The 21,544-nt window shown below is 40.3% G+C and overlaps 1 protein-coding gene across 1 annotated transcript in view; it reads left to right on the plus strand.

The window, feature by feature from the left end:
* Window positions 1-3,068: 3,068 nt before the first annotated feature.
* Window positions 3,069-21,544, plus strand: part of LRRN1 (leucine rich repeat neuronal 1) — a 36,518-nt gene continuing 18,042 nt past the window's right edge. The window contains exon 1 of the mRNA XM_032325696.1: window positions 3,069-3,165. The gene's annotated coding sequence lies outside the window, so the exon portion shown is untranslated. The remainder of the gene's footprint in view (window positions 3,166-21,544) is intronic.

Consider the following 21,544-nt stretch of genomic DNA (forward strand, 5'->3'; position numbering starts at 1 on the left):
TTTTTTTTTTTTAATAAGTAGGCAGAGAGGCAGGCAGAGAGAGAGGGGGAAGCAGGCTCCCCGCTGAGCAGAGAGCCCGACGTGGGGCTCGATCCCAGGACCCTGAGATCATGACCTGAGCTGAACGCAGAGGCTTAACCCACTGAGCCACCCAGGCGCCCCTCAGATAGTCTTCTAAAAGAGAAACAAGTGAGTTTGGTTTAGTTATCCTGGTCCATTGACTGGGCATTTCCTCTTCATTTCCCCAATGATGAAGGGCTTCTAAGTGTCTATAGGTAAAATAATCCTGAAACCCTTTTACAGATTCACTAAACAGCAGTTTCTAAAACTTGGACCAGTTACCATTCAGGCAATTTATTAAATTTCCAACCACTAGACTAAATTTCAGATTCCTTTGTAATTGCTATGCGTACATTTGTCCTCTTCTGTCCCACAGCAATCTTTCCAACACAAAACATTCCCCATCCTTCTGCCCAAGACCCCTCTTCATCTCTGACACATGCATTTCTTCATAATGATAATACTCTGGAGCCAAATAAATGCACTGGTCGAGTAGAAATAGGCAGAGCTTCCATTCTTACTCTTGCCTTGGGGAAGAAGGAAATAAGTCCGAGTAAATGAGATGCTGACTTTAAAAGAAATGAATTGAAGAGTTGTGAGACAAGTCTTTTTTCTCTCATTTGTGGTGCTAATGCCTTTAAAATATTCTGTCACCTGTGTCAGTTTTGTGCATTAATTATTCCATCTGTCTGACCTGATGTTTGGCTTTAGTCTTCACTATCTGACTAATAATACCTACTGCTTATATTTGTTTATTACTTACTATATACCAAGAACTGCACTAAGCATATTTCTCAATCAGCATAACCCTTTGGGATAGGTACTGTTATTAACCCCACTTTACAGCCAAGGAACCTAACCCTCCCCCAGAGGGACACCTTTCATAAATAGCAGTGCTGAGATTTAAAGCAGTGTTGACCTCATCCGCTGGTGCCTGATTTGGTTTCTCCTTAGCTGGGCTTCATACCATTCTCATAAAGTCGCTTCCAAAACCTGGAGGCTATCTATTATCAATCTTGCCTCCTAGAAAGATAATTCTCCCCCATTAATTGCTTCAACTGCCCCTGATGGCATACCTCTGTAAAACACCACTATGCAGTGTCTAGCATCAACTCCCCTCCATTCCCAGAAACACAGGCTGGAAAACCTAAAGGAGACTCCCTAAGAAGACTGTGTTCTATTGTTCCCTGATCATCCAAGTTGTGTATTTTTACCAGAGGCTTGCCTTCTTTCAAATAAACTCTAACTTACATATAATCAGTATGAGAAAGCAGAAAAGAGACAAAAATACGAATCTTGGGAAATTTTCTAGACTTCACTCCCTTAGAAAGTTCTTAAATCTTATTCATTTATAGGCAGTACCCTCACACCCCAGTTGCAAGGGGCCTTTTTACACAGCTGTTCTACTCTTCACCAACCTTCTACTCTAAACCCTAACATCTCCTTTCCCTGGAGCTGTGACCCATTGGTATCTCCACAATAGTTCCACGATAACATAAAGGAGATGAACATTAGTAGCATCAGTATTTATCAGACATCTATGAAGGACATCAAGAAACACTACAGAGACCAAGATAGAAGATTATTGTTATTAAATTTACACTATGTCTTCAAGGAATTCCAAAGATGATTCTGCAATAATATATCCTTCTAAATTCTCCAAAAATTCTAAGCTTGGACATCATGAGGAAATGTCACCACACTCTTGCCTGAAGCTGTTCAGTAATGAGGGGTTAATAATTGTCTAGCAGATTCCCCAGTGAAAAGTACCAAAGGCTTCTCTCCAGCCTGCTTCTAAACTGGTCACTGGAAGTTAAGATTCAGGTTCATGGGCGGTTTCCAAAAACCCATTTCCACCTTTTGCTTTCAGACACCCCCCACTTTGAATAGACTGCATTCCCAATCTTCCGGTTGTCTGAACACACTTTCACACCTAACAAACGGGAAAGCTGTAATTACAAAGTTTCGCAATCGTTTTTTCTGAAGCCTCCCTAAATCAGAAGTGGCTTCACCATTCATTTAAATGTCCGCAAATACTACTTCCCACAAAGGCAAGAGCCAGCTCCACAGTCACCTAGATATGCAAACACACAACCCAAGTGATCACCCTGAGTGCTGCGTTGGTGGTATAGTGGTGAGCAGAGCTGCTTTCCAAGTAATCGCCATGCATTTTAAGACAAAGGTCAGATTTCATACTGAAACTTGGCTCTCTCTTGGGTTGATTTTTGCTAGCCTCTGAGCCCAAGTTCTACGTTATGCAGAGATTGGGCCCCTTTGTACCTAGGTCGGTCCTTTTTTTTTTTTTTTTTTTTTTTTTGGTATGTCTTTTACTAGGAAACGGCGGTATGCTTTGCCTCTATAACCCAGCCGCAGCCTGTCGTCCCCTAAACAAAAAGCGGCGGCCCACTGCTCCCTGCGGCGGTCGCGGCGGCGCAGGGCGGCCAGGCCACCCGAGACCCGTGGTGCTGCGCCTTTGTTGGGCGGGCTACAGATGGTGCCCCAGCACGGGGCTGAGCCGGGGGCGGGAGGCCGGGAGGGGGAGGCCGGGAAAGGGGTCGGGCGGGAGGGGAGGAGACCGCCGAGCAGCCAATCGGCGCGCAGCCCATCAGCTGACCGCTTTTGCTTACACCAGGTGCACGCCGGCTGCGGGGAGCACAAAGCGGGGCGCACGGAGGGCGCCGGCAGCGAGCCGGGGAGCTAGGCGAGGCCCGTGCGCCAGCGCCCGCAGCGCCCTCGGGTTGGGGAGAGGGGCTGGTGGCGTTAACCCAGGCGGCGGAATCCGCGCGGTGGCATCCCTACTTGCCCCGGGTGCCTTCCTCGGGACCTGGCGGCTCTCTGCCTCGCCCTCTGCACCCTACTTCTCCAACCCTTCTTCCCAATCCTGACTGCCTCTGCCCGACCCCCGAGAGTCGGATTGAGCCCAGGCCCGCGCAGCAGCTGTTGCTCGTGTCGTTGCCTCTCCTGTCTTGGTGATCTGCTGGGAACCCCCCAAGGAGCCAGTGCGCGCTGCGGGCTGGGAGGGAGGCGCCGCTCAGCCCATCGTCCTCCTGCTGCTGCCGCCGCGGGTCCGTGCGCACCCCACACCCCCGCCAGCCGGGCCTCGGGGTAAGTGCGCTCCCGTAGCCGGGCGGTGGCGTGAGGTTTGGGCTGCAGCTGGGGGAAGTCGAGGCAAACTTGGCAGCGTGGCGGGCCCGAGACGGTCTGGGGAACGTTGGGATAAGATCGCGGGCCTACGGGGAACGAGGGGGCGCGGCTCATGGAGCTGGGGGAAATGACCAAGTCGGGGAAACGGGAATCTAGTAACCCTCTCCCTACCCCCTCACCACACCCTCCCAAAAAACCCCACAGTGGTGGGGTACAGCGGTAGTTAGGAATGAAGGCCAGACAGAAATGGGCAAAAGGCAGTGACAGGAGACAAGCCCGCTGAATTTCAGGGACCGAGGCGAGGGAGGGTGATGCCCGGGGATCCAAAGGAAGGAGGGGCTGGCTGCTGGGATGTGAACCCGTGAGGCAGCCGGGGCCGGAGAGGAGCGCGTAAAGGGGGCCTGGGGAGTTGGAAAGAGAGCCAAGAGATGGGAAGGGAAGGTGGCAGGTAGTGGGAAGAGGTTAGAGGAGGGATTTCTTGGCGGTGGTCTCGGCGATAAAGAAAGGGTCAAGGAATGCAATTCACAAAGCGTTGAGAGTAATGAAAGAGCATTAAGAAGAAAACTCAGTTGCCGGGCAGTGTAAATGGGGGAAAAGACCTCACCCTACACGTTTTGAGTCCAGGAGTAGCAGCCTCAGGAGGCTTGCCAGGGATGCTGAAATGTCAGGGAAGCCTCCGTCTGCTCCGGGAACCGAGCCGGTGCTGAGTTCCCCGCTCGGCCGGGGTCGGAACAAGGAAAGTTTGCCAGCGAGTGTCCTTTGTGCTGTGTGGAGAGGGGTGTAGGCAGCCCCTGACTCGGCGTTCCCCGGGACCCATCGCGACAGCCTCCCGCGGCAGCTTCCCTGCCTTGGCAGGCTGGGGCGGTGTAGAAAGATCTCACCATGGGAGCGGAGCCACGCACCCAGGACTGGTGGAAAACCCGTCCCGGGACCCTTCTGAAGGAGTCGAGGTACCTACGCGGAGTGGGATACTCTGCGGTGGTAGCTGAGCTGGGAGAGGGGATTCTTGTCTGTTGGGTTCACCGCTGTAGACCCAGGGCCAAGTACAGTGCCTGGGAATGAGTGAATGAATGAACGAATGAATGGCAGGGTGTGAATAGTTTTGAGGCTTTTGAACTACACACTTGAACTACACAGGCAAAGACCAAGAGTCCAAGAAAATGGATCCTTCCCTAAATCTTATATCACCGTTAGCATTTTCATTTCCAGACCTACATAATAAAGGAAAAGCCGGGTTAAGTGAGGGAACAGGTATTGCTGATTTGGGCTTTTGCTTGTAGAATTTTCTGAAAGACAGTATGTTGTTCTGTTTTGCAGTATGCTTTGCTGCCACGGTCTAAATAATATAATAAGTGCTCATTACTTCCTTTTTTTAAGAGCTGGGACTAGAGATGTTGAAAGTTCAGGAAGGCACTTTGATCAGTATAAGTCTAGAGTAAAAGTGGTGTTGTTGGTTCCTTGGCCATGTGTGTCCCAAAGTCTCTGATTTGCATGCAAATGTGAGCGAATCCTGGCAGATGTCTGGCCTCATCCATTCACATTGAAGGAATTTGAAAAGACAAGGAGTCTTTAGTTAACAATAGACCTTAAGAAAATGGAATAAAGGCGCAGTGTGAGTTTTTCTGTTTAGGAATTCCATGGCTTGCTGACACCTTTATTCAAGAGCCAAATTCTCTGAGTGCTATTGTGTTGAAAGCTCAAAGTACTACTTGCTCTTTACCTGGTTGAGTATTTTTGTGCAACATTCAAGCTGGATGTTCTGAGCTGGATAGTGAGGAAAATGTTTATATGAAACAGGCAGTAACTTTAATCCATTTCTGGTGGTTTGAGGTGATTACTGAATTGACCTTTTAACTTTAAGAGTTTTTCTTTTTCTTTTTGTAATTTTACCCCTGCTCACATTTGCTCTCCATCCTCAGAGATAGACAAATGGGAAAAAGAGCTGCAGTGGACTGATGTGAAGAATATTTACTGTTCAATCAAAATGATTTTAGTTGTTAAGGCATCAGACTTGCAGATGGTAATGAAACCATCATGTTCCTAATCACCTGAGAGGTTTTCGGGTCAGAAGACCAAACAGTGAATGGGAGGCAGTCATGCACTGGACCCCAAACTAGGGAAATTTTGCTTTGTCTAACATTAGCTAATAGACCACTGCACAGCTTACCTCCTGGAGAAGTGTGACCACCAAACAAAAGGCCAGTGGTGTGGGCTGCACGTGAGCCCTGGGATTATACCTACTGACAAGCCAGCCCCTTTAGCCTCTTCTTTTGTCAGTCTGAAATACTGTTGAAGGGAAAAAGAACCTATTGACTCAACAGTGCTTGCCCCTGTCTTCTATATCTATACTGAAAGGGACATTAAAATACGGTCCCCCCCTCAAAAGACAACATTGTTTTGTGGGCTTAGTGTTTGCAGGGGAGGGGTGCACAACAGATGTTAGTCTGCTATTTTACGTGTTTCCTTTAAGTTATTTTTGCGGTTCAGTGACTTTTACACATAAGGCAGTATTTTCCCAGTAGGAGAGACATGAATTGAGTCAAGTTTAAGTAAGAAAATGTGATAGCCAAAATTACATTTTGTGTCTTAAAGCTATCAAGAAGTCAGAAAGTAACAAATCATAATAAACACTAACATGATGGAAACCTGAGATTCTGTCCTCATTATGGACTTGAGGGTTAACTATAAAATAACTGACTTTTCTAAACCAGGCTATAAACCATTTTACTGTCCTGTATCTAGGTATTGTTGAAACAAACCAGCTAACTTTAAAATGACCACAGCCTCACATATGTGAAAACTCTGGTTATTATCCTGCCTATGTGAAATCTTTATTCTGCAATTCTCATAACGGAAGATTAGAGCTCATTCCTTGGTAAATAAAAGTAATAAAGTACTTATTGTTTTGAGAAATCACTGTGCTAAATAAAATCATAGACCAGATCTAACTGCACACTGTGGCCCTGAACACATAGCTCTGCATAGTATCTGGGATTCAAAAAAAGCAAGGGAAAACTTGGCCATTGATCTCTCTCCAGTTAGGCCCTGCTAAAGGCTAGTTTCTTGACCTGAACTGCTGGAACAATTACCACATATCCTAAAGCAGTGACACTCCTGGGAAAAAAAACTGGTAGGTACGTAAAGAAAATCTGTCTCTGTAGAGTTCTATTGCTACTTTCCAAGTTAGTTGGGTATGACTATAAATACATAGAATGGTGGGCTTTTTATGCCACCATAAATAAGCCATGTACCATAAATAAATATAGTAAATTATAGGATCTGCATGTCACTTTTTACTAAACTTTCATAATGCTTTCTTAAAATGTATTTTCAGCTACAAAATAATAGTTCTTTGAATGATTCACTTGAACACTAATGTAAGGTTACTTAAATATTATATTTAATTTCTCAGTTATTATGCTGAATATCTATTTGGGGTTAAGCCAGTCAGGAGATAAAGCAAATTCCATTTTAGGATCATATTTTGGCTTCTGGGAACAATGGAAGTTTCTTTGATGCATGAATAGAGCTTTGATTAATATTTTATTCAGGGTGAGAATATAATTATATAGATGAAGACAGGAAAACATGTGTCCTCTCTTATTTTTGCCTTAAACTATAGAATGGAGACAAAAATTAAACCCTATCTATACAATGCAAAAGTTACTATCCAAGGGACTCATTCGCTCTAGAAATCTTAACCGACGTTTGCTTTCTAAATTTTTTATTTTAGCATCTTACCATCTGCCTACTTTATAGATATATTACAGGGTATGACCTCTAAGTCTTAAAACACAGACAAATGCATAATAAATAGTTGACATTGCATTTACAATATGTAAGAAAAAATATAGTATGTATTTCTGGACCAATGGCACCTATAGAACTGTTATGCATATTATTCAACAATTAAAATATATGCTATTTTATGTTACACTTTTTAAAGAGAAACATTTGGGTTACATATTATTTTATTTTTTACTTTTTGGGTATTTTCAAAAAGTCTAGCAAAGGTAGGATATTATTAGCAATTTTACTCATTATTTGGTTTTGGTAAGGAAGCTACTATCTAGTGCTAGCTGGCTTATCTTAGATGTTTCATAACCCCGCCAGCCCGAAGTTTTCTCTTTTGTAACAGGATAGTGTTGTGTGGATAGAGCTGAGAGGACTAACTCTCCCAGTGAAACTGCTAAAGGGTTTGTGGCAGCTGTGCTTCCATAACATAACGAACAAACATTTAACCTGGATGGAACTATTACACTTACTGGACTGAAAATTATACCTGACATGCAAAGAAACTAAGCTTCAGCTTTCAGTGCTACACAACCAAGTTCTGTCAACTCGGACTTGAGACGCAGCTGCTTTGACTTAACCACACTTGGATTTGAAAGTTATGGAATGAAACTGCTTTTACAGTGGCTTATTGCCTTCCATTTATGCTCCTTATGGCCAAGGGTTTGGAATGCTATTTGAAAGCTCTGATTAATATAAATGAGTTGTAATTTTCTGAGCCAGGCCATCCTACCTCACATCTATTATACCCCTGGCAGACGTGTGGACTCCACAGCTGTCCCCTCATTTGTGTATGAAATAGACACACTGGTGGCATTTTTTGGTTCCCATAGTTACAATAACAATATACATGTGACATGACATCCTTCTGCGCGAAAGGTTTTTTGTATTTTGTAGAACTGGGAATGAAGGCCAACTGTAAAGTTTGGGGGATACGTAAATTAATCTGCCATTGTTTTCTGGAGCCACCATTTCAATCATGAGAGCTCTCCCTCACTGGTATCCAGGACAGGGCAATTGCAAGACTTTGGTTCACAAAGATTTCCAAGGGAGGCATTTCCAACAATGCATCACCTCTATAGGAGAATGCCCATTAAATATTCATTTCAAAATATTTGCTCTTCCTATTTATGACTGCCCTTTGTAGAGATAATGTATTAGCATAGCCATTTTCAATTCATACAGGAAAAAAAGACAGGACCAGTATTAGCATCCATCTCAGTAAGACCTAGGAGACAAAAAAAAAAATCAGTTTGCACTATTAAGCAGTAAGCACAAAGAGAGAATCTTCATTTAGGAACACTAAAAAGCTTTGCAAAGAAAGAAAGGTTGCTTAATTGGTTTCATGCCTATAATTTTCCCCTCTAGAAAAAATGTTAGCATGGCAATAAAGAATATCATTAACCTGCATTGTTATTTCACAATAGTAATAAGTCTTAATTTGCATCCATAATAATCACTGTAATCAAGTACTGTACAGGGAGTCAGGAAGGCATAGGCTCATTTCCCAGCTCTGACACTAATGACTGAATGTGTGACCTTCTAGATGTCCTGTAACCCTCCTGATGCTTCATGTCCCTGAGTTGTTGTAAAGGATGCAGGAATGCTAGATGTTTCTAGCAATACCACTGCAAGGAATTTTATTTCTGCCCTAAATGCCATGATTAGATGGAGAGCCAAAGGTCTGGGGGAACATAGCCATGATGCTCTTTTCTGCAAGGTATTTTTTTCTGGCTCCTAATCCCACAGCTAAGAAAATTTTTTGTTCCTTTAAAAATTTTCTCCCCCTAATGTGACAGTTCCCTATCACTTCACCTGGGTCTTCTTGAGGGAGATAATTTTACCTGGGATACAGGAAGCTGTTTATGATCTTGGAACACTTGTTCTCCCAATGAATATATACTGAGCTCCAGCTGTGTGCGAGGCATTATAGGAGGTACTAAAACCAAAAGAAATTAGCTTGATTTTTCTGCAGCTTGTACATTAAATCCATCAGAAGCATTTTGTTTCCATCAGTCATGTATTCTTCTACAAATATTTATGTAGTGTAAAAGGCAGTCTGCTAGATCCAGAACAGGGATTTTTCAACTGGGGGGTAATTTTGTCCCACCCCCAACCCCCAGGAGAAACTTGGCAATATTTGGAGACATTGCTGGTAGTTATCACAACTGAAGGTGGAGGATGCTACTGGCATCCAGTGGATATAAACCTGAGATGCTGATAAACATCCTAAAATGCATAGGACAGTTCGCCCACAATAATTACTTGGTCCAATGTTAATAGTATCAAGGTTTTGAGAAACCCTGCTCTAAAAGACACTGGCTCTGCCTTCAACTGACTTAAAATCCATTAGGGGTTACAGAAAGGGGTGATGAGTGCAATAAAGTGTTCTGTGGTGGTGAAAGTGTGAGCTACGAAAGAACAGAAGCAGGAGCCTTAATTCAGATTTTGGACATCAGCAAAGGCTTTTAAAAACCTTAGGGTTAATTCACAGAACAGGCTTTCACCAGGAGCACAAGTGGTTGGCAGGAGACAATTTTAAATCTAGTCATATTGAACACAAATGAGTGAGATGGTTGCTTATGAGAGGGTAGACGCCTCTAAACTGGTTAAAATTCAGTGTCTCCAGCAAGCCGTAGAGGAAGCTAGAAAGAGAATGAAGGTCAGTTGTAAAGAACATTTAATAGCACATGCTGCATAAGGAGAAGATGGGCTTCATTGACAAAGAAAGGGAATAGTGCCTCATGTTTTAGAACTTCACTTTTTGCAGAGTTCTTAAATATGTATTTCATTTGACGTGTAACATTCTGAGACACCAAGTATCATTCTTTCTCTCTTTTTTCAATAACTAAGGGACCAGAGCCTCGGACAGGTTCGGTGTGACCTTGGGCAAGTCACTTAATACCTTTCTAAGGTTCCACTGTAAAAGAAGAAGGGTTGCAACTCTCACTTTTCTAGTGTAAGTTGAATTTATGTAAGGTCATACATCTAGCATAAGACTGGATCTGGGATGAGACCTGAGGCTCCCGGTGTGCGCCAAGCCTGCTGCCTGGACTGTGGTGACAGAACAGGTAATATGACAGTGACTCAGCACTCTAGCATTTGGGTTACTAAGGAGAGTGAGGATCTGGAATGTATCAATTAAAATGTATGATGCAGGGAAATTTAAGCTGGGTTTCCCAGACACCAAAGGACCAATGAGACTCTCTCTCTTTAATATCTTACCTTAACCTGACCTTAGAAGTTTAAAAAAAATACTTGTAACAAGCTGGGAAGGGTTCATAGGAGAGTGTTGGCGAGGATAAGAAAATGATTTATCCCAGAACACTGGCAAGAACTTGAGGGTCTTCTGCTTATAAAAGAGAAGCAATAGTGGCATGGTTTTTTGGTTCTGTTTGGCAGGGATATTTTAACTTTGTATGTATGTACACACATACGTGCACACACATATATACAAACGGGAGGCAGATTCCATACCAAAAACAAGTTCATGTTTTTGTTTTCAGTAATAAGACTTATTTATCAAAATGAGCTTTGTAAAGAGCCTTCTCTCAACATCTTAAAGATCTAACTTCTCACTTCTCTGGGATAGCGTAAAGTTTCCTTGTGAGAAGCAAAACCGAGAAGCTCCATGACCACTCAAGGTTCTTTTCATCTTCACAATTCTCTGATTTCCAAGTTAATGAGTGATAGTTACGTAGGACTTCAGTATACGTCCTGAGAGTTTCCCGAACACCGATGGAATCCACAGTGACTCATCCAACCATGATAGATGCACCAAAGACACTGGGGTGGCAATTAACTGGATTTCTCTGCTTGTTCTTCCAGCTCATTATGGTTTTGTGCAGTGAGGACTACATGTAAGGTTTAAAACCCCCAAAGGACTAGTTAGTTCTGCTATGTCCTTTGGGAACAATCTATCTCTGGAATCCCAGCCAACCTCCTCACATACTCACAAAGTCCTCATTTCTCACCTGGGAGACCTGGTTAAAAAAAAAAAAAACCCTGAGTGTCTTCAAAGTCATCTCAGAGAAAAACATGAAGTATGTAGGCAGATGCTAGTGATTTTTTCTCTTCATGCATGAATAATAGCACTGTCAAAGTAGAACCCTAGTAAAGAAGCTTACAAATGGTTATACCTTCAGGAGAGACAATGGAGTGAGAGATTACTAAAGCAATTAGTAATTGGGAGGAAAATATTACATAGGGCTCCTGAATTATATCCCCACTATATTACTGAATATAGTAGCGGTAGGGGAAAGGTAATGATACCCAAAATTATGTGCCTTTCTACTGTGTCAGGAACCATACCATCCATCTTACATGCATCAACTCAGTTAATCCTTGCAAAAACTCTATATGGATACCCACTTTACAGTGCAGGAAACTAAGGCACAAAATAAGTAACCTGCCCAAGGTTATACAACTAGTAGTGTGTATTCAATATTTGTCAAAGAAATGAATGAGTATACATCTGTTTTAGAGGAAAGAGTCTTTTATTTGAATTCCCAGTTTAGAGCAGTCCTGCTTTCTAGGCAGGGCACTTGTAAGAACTGGCTCTGGGAGTGTAGATGACAGTTTCCGAGCTGGTGACTGGTAATGCAAGGATGTGAACTTGGGTCTGTCTGACTCTGAACTTGTGCTGTTAACATACCGGGTCTTTGTTTCTTCATCTTTAATTGCAGCTATAAAACAAAAGAATTGGACTAGACTAGCTCTCCTAGCCCATCTGGCCCTAAAAATTCTGTTATTCCATTATTAAAGTGAGGTTTATATAGAATAAAACGTGATGTATTTTATTATTTGAATTTTGAAATCTACCTGGGATTTTTATTTAACCAGTCGTCATTGAATTGTTCTTTAAATTTATATTGGCATTATTAGCAGGATATTTTTAAAAGATCTATTTATTTTAGAGGGAGTGAGTGTGCACACAGAGGGAGGGGCAGAGGGAGAAGGAGAGAGTTGCAAGTGGACTCCTGGCTGAGTACAGAGCACGATGCAGGGCTTGATACCACTACCCCCAAGATCATGACCTGAGCCCGTATCAAGAGTCAGATGCTCAGTGAGCTAGGCCACCCAGGTGCCTCATTAACAGCATAGTTTTAAATCATATTTAAGATTTTTAAAAACTTAATGAAAAAGATTTTAATGAATAGAAATGCATAAAGATGGCATTCTTCTAACCATTACCATCACACTGCATATTGTTATATCATCATTGTCTAAATTTAGACGGTTTCTAAAAACTGAAAAGCATCTTTCTGTTACACAGAAAAAAAGACAGGAGTAAAATGATTAATTTTGAGAAAAGTTAGTATCTTTGATATTTGCAGAATTTACTTTGCTGACTCACAATGAAAAGTATTGAGTGATTTTTTTACAAGAGCTTAAAACTGCTAGCAATATTAAAAACTACTTGAGTTTGCTTCTAAAGACTGTTTTCTGACATGCAAGTCATACATCGGAACGATGTGAGTCATTACCATGGTGCTACTTGATGCATAGCCCAGGGCAGGGCAGAAAGTGAATAACTAGATAGGCCTCAGAGTTGGGAGGAATTGGTTCCAAGACTACATCTTTGCTGTATGGTCGAGAGTGATTTCATTAAACCTCAGTATCCTCATCTGTAAAAGAGAGTTAATGGTAGAACTTGCCTTATAGAATCATTAGACTCGTTCAATGAGATCATGCATTTACAGCCCTTTGCACAGTTCCTGGACCAAGGGAAGTACTTTGTAAATAGGAGCATTTAGTAGATTTTGAAATCTGACCTTTCTGAATGTACAGTGTTTGATTTCAAGGATGCTCACCCAAAGGAGAGTGGAGAGATTTTAAGAGACAAGATTCAGACTAGATATTTGTGAAGTCCGTAGTTCACATGGTTTTCACCTTTGTGGTGGACCCCAAGAGAGATTTCTGTTGACTCATTCAAGAAATCTTAAGTCAGCTGATGTGTTTTAAAAGGCAGACAGATAAATACATTACAGCCATTTTTGTTTGTTTCTACATTATGTTCTGTGTCTACTCTCTTTTCTCACTCTGGAAGTATTATAATGCCCCGAAGTTGTAATTCATATAATTATTATATATATATGATATATACATATATATGCTATATATGGCATATATATGTATATATCATATATATATATATATAGCTCTGAACCAAATCAGAGAAAATGTGATTAAATGAATTATATATGATATATGTATCATATATAATTCATGTATATGATATATATGTCATATATAATTCATATAATCACATTTTCTCTGATTTGGTTCAGAGCTACCATTCCTCAAACAGGAACTGAATTCAAGACATTGTCAAAAGTAGCAGACCCAAAAGCTTCAACTCTGAGGGATCCAGGGCTATGTAATAAAGTTGTTGGGGCCTGTAAGCGCCTAGAAGAATGGTAATGTTCTACAATGGCTCAGTAAATCATGCTGCTAAGATTGTTATTGGTTTTTCGTATCGTCATTTTCATAACATCATTATTTTGCTTCTGGACCAAATTGCAAGGCTCCCAGTTAGGACCAGATTAGAACCCAGTGCAGTGTAACCAAAAGTCCTTCTGGCATCAGGGTCAATTACGAAGCAAGAGAAGGTCACCAGGCAAGCTAAATTGGGTAAGTTTAAGGAGTCTTAGCCTCTATCCTGTTATAGCTAGCAGATTTTCATGTACACATGAAGGAGAACATATATAAACATATATAAAGTGAGATATATATAATATATATAAATATATATATATGAATTATATATATATATATATATATATATATATATATATATAAAGTGAGAAATATATAAAGCATTAACTGCCTCATTATTCTATGAATTTTTTTGGAGCTGGAAATGATAGTTATTTACAAAGCACTTCATTTGTGTTGTCTTGTTTAATCTTCCTAGTCAAAGTTCCCCCATTGATAGGTGACTGCATTTATAGGTAACTGGAGATACCTATACTCTTAGCTCTTGGGGACAGCTGGTACCACAACCAAGCTAGTCACCTCTGGCAACTCTAGTAGGGCAGTAAATAGCATTTTCTAAGTATGCTGAGAGAAGTACACAACTCTGGGAGGTATTATCACCACTTTAAAGATGAAAAACACCTGAGATAAGGAATTGGTCTAATATTTAGAGTTAATAAATATATAAGACAAGGTACCTTGGTTTCCTCCAGGCTGAGTTAGTCACAATGTCTTTGATTTTCCCACATGTCCTTGTTCTCATTTCAAGTATAGCATGTGTCATTTTAATTTAGGATTATTTATTTTCATGTCCTTAATACCACCAACAGCGGCTCTGTGAGGGAAGACTATGACTTACTTAGACTTGGGCCCTGGCACCTTAGAAGAACACTTGGCACATAAAAAGTGCACTTAATAAATAGTGAATGAAAGAGGAAGGAGTTTTCATATCCTATCTATTTCATTTTGTCATACTACTTTTTCTAAAAAAATTTTACAAAATTATTTCCTATATAGTTTGGTAGAAATGAGTTGATTATAAATCTGTATTATATCAGAGATGTACTGCATTACTGTTTTAGAAAGGTTATTACAGAAAGTTGAACTCATTTGGGGATGCTTTTATGATATTAATGCCAAGGAAGTGTTATTAATCAAAAAGTATTCATTAAATGCATGTAGAATATCAAGTGCTATTAGAAGGGTGATGTGGGGGATGAAAAAAAATGTACATGGTGTTACTTCCCTCCCCAGTGAGTTTCGAGACTCATTGGGGAGAGAGAATGAATAGAAACAAGACAGAAAATAATTAAGTGATCATCTATGGAAATTCCACAACAAAAAAGAAAGAAAACAGAGCTCAGACGAGATGGGCCTGGGTATGAATCTCACCTCTATTACATACCAGCTGTGTGATCTTGGCTAAAAGCCTCAATTTATTTGATCCCCCCCAAGCTCTCTCATCTATAGAATGGAGGAATAATATGAATGGGTTGCTGTGTGAATATGTGGGAAAGCACTTGAGACAGTGCTTATTAGAACATGACAGTTGTTCACTTCAGCCATTTGGCAAATAGCAACAGATCTTTTTCTGTGAGCTGGTGATACAGTGGCGAGCAAAACAGATGAAATGTGGTCCATTCCCATGTGGGGGGTACCATCTGTTGGGGGTAAGAGCATTAATCCAATGACCACACAAGTAAATGTGGAAGTACAGTCATGTTAAGTCCAGTGAAAGAAAAGTACACAAGGCCAGAAGAGAAGAGAAGATTACATGGAGTATACTAAGAGAAATCCTTCCTACAGAAATGACATTTCAGTCAAAATCTCAAGAATGAGTGAGTTACTTAAGCACAGGGAGTGCAGAAGAGCTTTGCAACCCAAGCCCTGGACGCTGGAAGGAGCTTGATGGGTTTGAGGAACAGAGAGACCAGTGTGGCTTAGAATAGAAAAAAAAGGGAGATCTGTTAATCTCAAACCTTCCTTTGCCCCTTCCTCCGAAGTATACTTGGAGTTCAGAGAAAACAGAATTGCTAATTAGTATGAAGTTCCACAAAAGGTGAGTGTGCATTATGCATGGAAGTGAGGAGATGTGCTGAATCTAGTCATGGAAGGGGGAAGATGGCAGAAGGCTGGCATGTCTGGAGAAACGAATCACACAAGCAAGGTTTCAGGGGCCTTGGCTGGGGGAGTATCATGCTAGTGCCTGGTATGTTTGGACTGGCAGATGCCAGGCTCCTAGAGCTCAAGGGCACACTAGGAAGAAAAGCTCTCCTTCATTTTCTGTGTGACCCTTAGTTAAAGAGAGAATGTATGTGAAAGTGGCACATAATGTCTACTAATTTAGTTTACCTTCTTTCGTTATTTGCTCTCTATTGCTTATTAACCCCCTTGTAGTACATTTTTCCTTTATTGTAGATGAACCACTGATTAAGGTCCTGGCTACACGATATAGAATATCACCTGTGTTGCCCACAGATGTAGTTTTTAAAAATACTAGTTTGGGGATATCTTTAAAAATCCCACTTGTTTGGCATCCAAATGCTTCATGTAGGATATATTATTTTTGTTCATGATCTCTGTTATGTAAATTGCACTTAGCCACATCTGGCTGGTGTTAACATGAAAGAGGTAATGGATGTTGATCAAGTTCAAGATCCTCCAAGAGATTTAGATGGTAAGTAATTTTATTGGGGCACTAATGACCATAAAACCTAGTTGTTATTGATTTGTCCTCCATGGAGAGATCTACTTTTCTACCTCATCTCAATTATCTGGGTTCATAATGCAGAGATCATTTCAACACCGAGTTGCTAATGCATGTCCCTGTAACAGTTTGTTTTAGCTCCATCTTTGTATTGACATATAACTAAATTCAGACACTATCACCAAGTAGTTATCAAAGGAAATGGTGGAGATTATCACTTACTTTTCTGTAAGGTGCAGAGTTAACCTTCACCTTGTACTGTGTTTTATGTTAGTACATCTCTGGTTCACCTGAGCCCTTTCATTTTCTCTCTATGCCTCTTGAGATCTTAAGTCTTCCATACTAGCCCTTCATGAGAAGGACATCCAACTTCTGTAAATTCACTCCCAAACTCCAAATGCCTGCTGGTTATTTTCACCCTAAAATCACATCACCAAAGGGTTAAATGGATGCAGTGGTTTCTAGGATCCAGAATGAGCTATGGGTACGTAAGAGTATACCATAGCCTTCTGCAGAGGAACAAAGCCACCATAAACTGGCCCAGCAGGGAGAAGACTGGAGGAAAGTGTACTCTAACCTTTCTCTTCCAACCCCCTAATCACAAAAATGGAAACTCGCCCACTTTCAAAGTAAACTCTTGCTCTTGCATGCCCCTGACTTGTTTTGGCAACCACTATCCTCAAAGTCAAACAGGCTGAATACCTTGATATTATTTTTAACTCTTCCCTCCCCACTTCTACATCTAGTCAAGTGTAATATCTAACAGTTACCTCTCTACTTGGAAGCCTCCATTGTTTCCTGAATATGGTCCTTCTCTTTTCTTGTCACCACAATCCCAGTTCCATTACCTCTTACTTAGCTTATGGGCGTGCTTCTTAATGGGCTTCCCTGTATCCATCATGTTCCCTTTCCAGTCTGTCTTAAACATAGCTGATGGATAAATTTTTGTAAATTATACAAATGAGCCCTTAATTTCCACTACAAGACATTTAGTGGTCCCCACTTGCTGTGGGATTCCTTTCCAGACCCATCCTGCCCTTCTCCACTCTTCTTTGTACTTGGGCATCAGATTCAAATGGACTTCATCAATGGGTCCTTTGCCACCTGGCTTCTTGTTGGCTTTTGCTTCTTGCAGCAGCTAGCTCAGAGCTGTGTGGCCATCCTTTGGGAGCCTTCCTTAACCTTGTCCATGCCTCATAAATGGTCCCTTTTTAAAACTTGCTTTAGTCACTCCTTTTTAAATGTAGCATCTGTTTTATGCTAGGACTTAAACAAGGATAATAAATAAACAAAAACTCCTCAGTGAAGCCTTGAAGCCCCACCATATCTAAGTACCATCCAACCTTTCTTTTTCTTTTTATTTATTTTTGTTTTGTTTTAAGATTTTATTTATTTTTCAGAGAGAGAGAGAGAACACAAGCAGGGGGAGCGGCAGGCAGAGGGAGAAGCTGGCTCCCTGCTGAGCAAGGAGCCTGATGTGGGACTCGATCCCAGTACCCTGGGATCATGACCCAAGCTGAAGGCCGGCATGGCAGGCATCCCCCATCCAACCTTTCTGTCTTGATTTCCATTCCTAGCTTGGCAGATCTTAACTTCCATTCAAAATGAAATAGTTCCTGCTCCATGTACCTATTCAAGCTCTGCTGCTTTGGTATCTTTACATCTGTGCTGTGCTGGTAAATGTTTAACAGCCAGCTCTCCAAAAACATGAAGCCCTCATTTGTAATGTTCACCAATTTCCGGGGCATAAATGCACCCACCAGGACCAATTTTAAGCTATTGACATGATGTATCTGAACTTGGATTTGGAAAGAAATACTGACAGTAGACTCAGGACACCACTGCTTCACATAAACCTTCCCCTTCACCAAGAATGCCCTGTTTCCTGCCCCATGACTCCCAGGACCTTACACAGAATTCCTGCTCAGTAAGCCATTCTGATTGATTTCTGTTACTCCTGTGGGCATTTAGAATGACACTGAATTACCAACCACATGCTGATGGTAATACTGCTTAACCTAGAATTTTCTCTTGAGTGCTAACATGGGTGCTAGTTAGATTTTTGAGACTTCAAAGCCCTGAAGCAAATATAAGCTACGCATTTTATGCTAAGTTGCCGAAGCTTACTACTTCAAGTTGCTTAATTCTCCAAGAAAATGAATCTCATTTGCTGGGCTTGTTTTCAAATATGGTCTTCATTATCCTCATTTAGATATCATTTGAAGTAATAAGCCACCATTAAAATATATTTCCTGTCCATTATAACAATTTGAAGATTCTACAGTTTAAATTATGCCCCCTTAAACCTAAAACTCTACAGAAAACTTTTAAGGTGCATGTTATTAGTCTTACATAGGTAAGATTCCACTTCAATTTATCTAAATTTTATTTAGAAATAGGCTTTTTACTTAGTCTACCTTTCTAAGAGATAACTTCAGTTTTGTTTCACTCACAAAAATGATTCCTATACTTAAAGCTTAAAGATAACTACAATTTCTATTAGACAACTAAGAGGTAAATAATAAAGATGATCTAATAGTGTTGCATTATGTTATGTTTTTAAGGGCTCTAAATGACATACGGATATTCAACTAAAAATATTCTTTTTACTTTCAATTTAACAAAACACATGAGTTAAAGAAAGACTATAGAAAGCACTATGATTTATAACGCCTGCTGGCATTTTAATGTTCTCAGCTGTTCCTTTGCACCATTTGATTACACAAAGCCTAAACTGTATAATTAAGGACCATCCCACTAATGTGCTCTGTTGGATTTATGGTGTCCAGGTCATCAAGGATCTGAGCACTTTGAGTATTGGACCATTAGTTTCAAATGCATACTAACATAGGGGAATACACTGGCATCAAAAAGAACCTATAATAAGAAACAATTTCGAATTCAAGGAGGTAGCTCTCACCTGATCTTCATTTACCAAAACAGCTTTAAAACCCGATTACCAAAAATTCTAATTAACTAGGATTTTTTTCCTCTGGAGTGCACTTTTAGGAGAAAAGGGAAAATTGGAAGAAAATAAGTTAATAACCAAGACTTTACATTTGGGAAAAAAAGATTTCCCACGTGCATTCATTATCAGGGCTTGAAGAAAAACGTCCTTAAAAAAAAAAAAAAAAAACCTAAAGCATAACTCTACCCTTACCAAAAGCAAGAAAGTGGATATTAAAGATTGAAACAAAAGCTTTCTACGAAACCTTCCAGCTATCCAGAAATTAAATTTGCAAATTTTCTTAATCTTCTGGCTAACCCCGGTTTTAATCTAAAACTTAGTTTTCTTGTGTGTACATAAGAGAATGCTGTATGCACTCAGAATCTTTCTGGAGTTCCAATAGGACGATTGAAGCAGGTGGTATCGCAGAAAAGGCTTTGACTTCAGAACACAACAAACTTGAACTTAATCTCTGCTCTTTGACCATTTAGTTGTGGGAATTCTGATAGGTCACTTAATCTCTGAGCCCTGAAGTCATTTATAAAACGAGAATAAACCCATCTGCCTCCACTGGGTGCTGTGAGAACGGAAAGCACTTTCCCTGGTGCTTACCCCTTTTGTTCTGTATCCTCTCTATTCCTGTCCTTTGGCCATGTGACACTTCCTTAGAGAGCCAAAGTGGCCCCAAGCCTTCAGAGGGCCTTCATTATATATATTCTCCCAGTGTTGAAGTAAATCAAGTTCTTGAACTCCTTTATTAGAACAGTCACCAAAAAAAATTTGAGAAAAAGAACTGGAAGCCAAGTTTATTTTAAGAGGTGAGGGGCAGATGGCTTTATTTTAAAAAAGAGGTGGCAGTCTTTAGAAATACAATGTGCTTGAGGTCTATTAGTTGAAGGGCAAGTACTGTCATTTACCCGGACAGGGCTGTCTTTAACCTTGAGCAGCTGGAGCTTTAATGCTAAATATATGTACACTTCCAGATATCAGTCTCCTCATGTTAAAGGAACATTTCAATGTGAAAGGGATATGTTTTTGACATTTTCTCTGTCTAAAGCTTAAACAGCCACTTAGGCTTCTAATTGGCAAATTCTAAGCAATCAGACTCTTTAGAGAAATATCATCAGATCTGAGCTAAAAGTATATAGGCTCTCATCTTAAGGACACTGGATGTTTAATATTTTTAAGAAAAATGTTTGAATGTCAGTTAATAAAGATGATTAGCAGATTAAAAATAACAAAAGATGGTATAGAACTATTTTTGAGCAAAGAAAGATGCAAAAAATAAATGAATGGGTGTGAAGGATGTGAAAATGTTTGCCATTTTCTGGATGAGAAGTTATTTTCACTATTACGAACTAAACTTTAATTTGGTCTGGGAGCAAAAGCAAGTCTGATACTAGTCTCATGGAACTTCTTTACTTGGTTAGCATCCAAAAATCTACTGTACTGGTATTAGCAGCTTACATTTGGGCACTTTCAGTACCAACTATGATAAGTCTGCTATTTCATTGGTCTATCTGTAGTTTTGAATGTATAATCAGGAGCCATTGTAGCAACTGGCTCCTTATGCAACATTTATTAATGTGGTATGGTAAAATCTATGTCTGCAGTGAAAATACCAAGCAATATAATGTGAAGTACTTAAAAAGAAGTAATGAAACTGAGCCTTCTAGGCATCTAAGGCTGCCAAACTGAAGATTTTACATTTATTTAACGTTTAATCATGTCTGTAATTGCAAAGCAATTATTTCATATAGACATATTATGGGAGGAAAATTAAAATAATTTGTAAAAAGAATAAAAGTAATTGATTTCATGGTAGTTTTTATATCACTACACTTGCTGGTACTAAAAGGGAGCAATAAAAGTAGCCCAGTTGTTGGTTCATGCTTTGTTCTGTTTAGCCTTCTGTCAGTTTCTCAGTTCAGTAATGTTAAATTGCTACTTTATGATTCCAGCAATGCAAACAGCTAATTTCTTATAAAGAAAAAAAAAAGTTTTCTTGATCCTATAAGTGATTTAAACAGAAAAAACACTGGATATTTAATATTTTTAAGAAAAATGTTTGAATGTCAGTTAATAAAGATTATTAGCAGATTAAAAAAAAAAGGATTGTCTTTCTTGGTCCTACTTTGCATGTCACAGAATCTCGGGGTTTTAAAAAGGATTTGAAAGACCACAAGTTCAAGAATTCTTCAAAGTATATCTGGTATATGACTTTTAAAATATTGAAGGAAAAATTATTTTCGCTAGCTCTGAGATAGTACATAAAAAGTATTAGTCTTGCTTTTTAGGTCCTAGAAGAAGAAGCTGCAAAGATCATTAAGTTTACCATTGCTTTTAAAATTAAGAAATGGGGGGCGCCTGGGTGGCTCAGTCATTAAGTGTCTGCCTTCAGCTCAGGTCATGATCCC

The sequence above is a fragment of the Mustela erminea genome, chromosome 1, assembly GCF_009829155.1.
Source record: "Mustela erminea isolate mMusErm1 chromosome 1, mMusErm1.Pri, whole genome shotgun sequence".
Classification (NCBI taxonomy): Eukaryota; Metazoa; Chordata; class Mammalia; order Carnivora; family Mustelidae; genus Mustela; species Mustela erminea.